Genomic DNA, 4,351 nt, shown 5'->3' with positions numbered 1-4,351 from the left:
CAGTTTAACAAGCCGAATAATCAAACTATACATTTTTCACATGAGTAACATGTTTTCAGTGTACAAACCTACTATACTTTGTAATTGTGAAACAACAATCAACTTTTAAGAAAATGTGGGATTTTCTTGGCGTGTGTTACATTTTTCAGAAACAGAAAGGAAGCATGAACATTTTCACAAAACAAAACTACTTATGAACTCACCAGCGTTATGCTGATTTTCAAAACCGCTTGTGTTCTCAGGTCAACGTTAGAACAGGTACCAAAGATCCTTTTTGCTCGAAGTTGGAGTGCTCAGAAGACCCGTTTTATTTTGTTTATATATATATATATATATATATATATATATATATATATACTATGTATCACAACTGTACAACTTTACTTTTGAAAACAATTGTAAAACTTTTATATGTAATGTACTGGTTGTTCTACTTTACTTACTATGTACATTGGATTTGATACTCAACGTGGAGTCAACCCCGGAAATGGTTCCGCCTTCGGTTTTCGGGGTGTGACAAGTCACACAGCTGAACATCCTGCCGACCTCAATTATATACGGCTCACATACACCAAGTGTTGGTGGTTGAGCCAAGTACGAGCGCTACCACGAACCTCATAGCAGAGCCCTTCATCCTATTCCATAAAATAGGAGCTGGAGTCAAGAGAACCATTGTAGGTTGAGCTACTAAAATGACCACAATTCCAAAATTGTTGTCATACCGGTTAAGGCCACATAGTAGCTTACACCCTCAGTTAGTAAAAGATGGAAATTCCGGGTAATGGAACCCTATACTCACTAGATTTGACCTAGACTGAGAAACTCGTAACCTTCGGAAGAGTAGTTGCAGTAGATGCTCGCACTACTCAGGAACTTCGTCCACCCCGTTATAGATGGGTAGTGCCTATCATCCTCCACCCTCTTGCATGGAGGAAATCGTCGTCGCCCTGTAGACAATAGAATACATTTTCCGAAGTGAACACTAGGACACCAAGAACCGCAGGATAATCTCTGCGGCCAAGAATACTTGATCAAAGTGCAATAGTAGCAACGTTAAACCTCGTGACCCAGATCCCGAAGAGATTATAGACTTGGCACCAGCCTTGGTGTTAGTCAAGGGGTTATACAGGAGCATGCGCTTTCCGCACTTGAATAAACCAAAGACTTAGAGATTCATCGGACTACCAGGTGTTCCACAAATACTATCTCACGTAGAAATAGTAGAACCACCTCCCGAGATAGTCCAGCACTCGTCTAGTAAAACCCTATCTCCCTGACCCTGAGGGTTTCCGTATCTCAAGATTCGTTAGTGCAGGTTCATTTTGCACGAGCTTGAGATAGACACTCAACAGAAACAGATAACCGTAGACACGCAACCCATTCGATGATCTAGAAAGCCTCTAACAACCAATTGACAGGAAATGCGAAACCAAAGACAACCCGAGCTTCCTAGGAACCAACCTGAAGGACTACACTACCATTATGGGAGAGAACGTTAGGAACTTCGGAATGGTGATCACACCAGTGGTGATCTTGCCATAGAAGTACACTATGTTTTAAGTACTGAAAAGCTCTACCTTTCCGAGAGCTTAGGACCATCTGAGAATCCTCGCGGAGATTTGGTCCAACCCTCTCGTCAGACCACTACTACTTCCAGCTATTCCACAAGTTTCACACCCGATCGATCCACTCCTTAGACTTGATATGTGTTTACCCAACGTCACTCTTCGTATCCCACTCATCTTGATAGAGACCATTGAGAACCCTAACCTCGTAGATACACCAGTCGGAAATCGCTAACTACATGAGACGGAATCCGCATCCCGTAGGTGAAGGTTTGTTGGAATGACAAACACAGACCAGAGTTCACTTGGGAGTGCGAGGAAAAACCGAATAGGAAGTACCCTCCTGCCTCTACTCGGTCATTCATACCTTTTACCTTGCCTAGACCTGAATTTCGGGACGAAATTCCGTCTAATGGGGGGATGATGTGACAACCCAAAGTTTATTCCGTTACATTACCCTGTTACCGTTAACGAAATATTCCATTTTATAAAAGTTCTGTTAATAAGAGGTTGCCAAATAAATAAATGCTTTATTTATTTATAGTATTATGTCGTTGTAGTCGTAATAAGATAAATAAAAACACGTGATATACATTTCCATTTAATTGGAAAAAGTTAGTTTTTATTATTACGACCACTAAATCGGGTGCGACCAAAAGCCCCGTATAACGACAGTATCGGGTAGATTCCCACTAAGCTTCAACTCCGACCCTTATATAAGGGAGAGTAAACTCCATTTCCACCTTTTTACTCTCTCGCTAAAATCTCTCTCTCTCTATAAATTTTTCCCGAGCCAAAAATCGCCCGTTTCGAGCCCCAAACGAGTAGGTAAATTATCCTAACTTGTTGTATAACCTATCTAGCATACAAATTTGTGTTTAAATCATAAGATAGGGACAAAATGATGTGTTTACATCCCAAGAAAACTCTTGGACCGTGAACACCATTTAATGGGGTTTTTAAGCCCCAAAACCCCTCCAAACCAATTTTGGGACTTAGATACGACTATATGGCTTACAAATCCGGACTTAGAACACCCTAAACATGAATTATGAGGAGTAAATAAGAGTTTACGGCCAAGGAATATGCTTGGGCCATAAACCCCTCAAACATGGGGAGTAAACTCATTTAAACATGTTTAAAAGCCATATAACTACACCAATAGCCTTGGAATAAATCCTAGAACCATCTAAAAATAGTTTGGGGACCTTCAACATGTCAAACACCCTCCATTTAGGAGTTTACGGCCAAAGTTTCCCAAGAAATAGTTCCAGGGCCGTAAACTCATAAAAACATCTTAAAAGGTGCCCTAAATTCATACTAAGGCTAGTAAAAATTGTATGGGGACTTTAGCATATCAAACACCCTCCAAATGAGAGTTTACGGCCATGACACCCCAAGGACAAGTCCCAGGGCCGTAAACTCCTCTATAGGTGTCAAATGATGCCCTAAACTCATACCAAGGCATGGAAAATTAGTTAGAATCACATGTGATTGTCCTAGACTTCCAAAATAATTATGGTTTGAGCTTGGGGGGGGGGGAGTTTACGGCCGTAAACTCCAATTTTACTGCCGTGAACTCCCATAAATAATACATATGCTAGTACAATCCATTCCAAGGCTGTAGAAAAATCCATTCCTACATTGACCATGTACATTTAAGCCATTTAGCACCCCAAAACACCCAATCATGAGTTTACGGCCGTGAACTCATGTATATATGGGGTATGTGGTCGAAAACTCCCTAAGGAGTTTACTCTTGAGGAGTAAACTCAATTCCCAAGTCCCACGCATCATTACACACCCTTAAATGTTACCCGGGACACCCCTAACGCTTAATTAAAAGTGTTTTCGCACTTAGGAAGCATATACTTGTTTAATTAGTATTATATGTACTAATTGTATGTGAACATATGTTATCATATGTTAAATAGGTCACTAAGTGTGTTCAAGCCTTTACTTGACACCGAGCACCTAACCGGCACCTTCGTCGGATCCACTTACACCAGGTGAGTTCATACCCCTGAATGAACGTTTTAAATGTTTTTACATATTTTATAGGGGGGAATACAAGTTAAACATGCCAATTATCATATCAATCACATGTGATTGATAACCCGCATGCACAAGGATTTTGCCACACTGTAAACTGTTTTACCAAGTAGGATACTATAAATGGTTTTCCAAAAGGTTTTCACTTGTTCAAAACTTTTACTTATACTGTTTTATCAAAGTTCACTTTAAACTAGTTTATGAAAAGTTTCCAAAGAATTTCTAAGGGTTTTCAAACTTATTTTACCAAAGAACACCAAATTGTGATTTTCTCAACTATAAGGGTTTTCTTCCATGTTTTGATACTCCCTCTTAGTTTAAACTCCTACTTGATAACGCTTTCACTTCGTGATGCGTTTATACCTGTTATTGCCTCTATTTCGCTTATACTTGTAGTCGCTTATGCCTATTAGACGCTCTTACATCACTTATTGTCGCTTCCACTTCGTGATACACTTATATTTGGTAACGCTTATACTTCACGATTCGGTTATTCCACACGATTCGGCTATTCACACTGTTCGGTTATACATCACGATTCGGTTATTCCACACGATTCGACTATTCACACTGTTCGGTTATACATCACGATTCGGTTATTCCACACAATTTGGTTATACATCACAATTCGGTTATACTTCATGTTATGGTTCCACTTGTTACACACTCAAACGTAGTTAGATGTATGCCTGTGCATGTATAGATGCATATAAATAATGATTGAAGGACTTAGG

Source organism: Lactuca serriola, chromosome 3, assembly GCF_051521515.1.
Source record: "Lactuca serriola cultivar US96UC23 chromosome 3, Lser_US96UC23_V15, whole genome shotgun sequence".
Taxonomy (NCBI): domain Eukaryota; kingdom Viridiplantae; phylum Streptophyta; class Magnoliopsida; order Asterales; family Asteraceae; genus Lactuca; species Lactuca serriola.
This window is presented reverse-complemented; position numbering follows the sequence as displayed.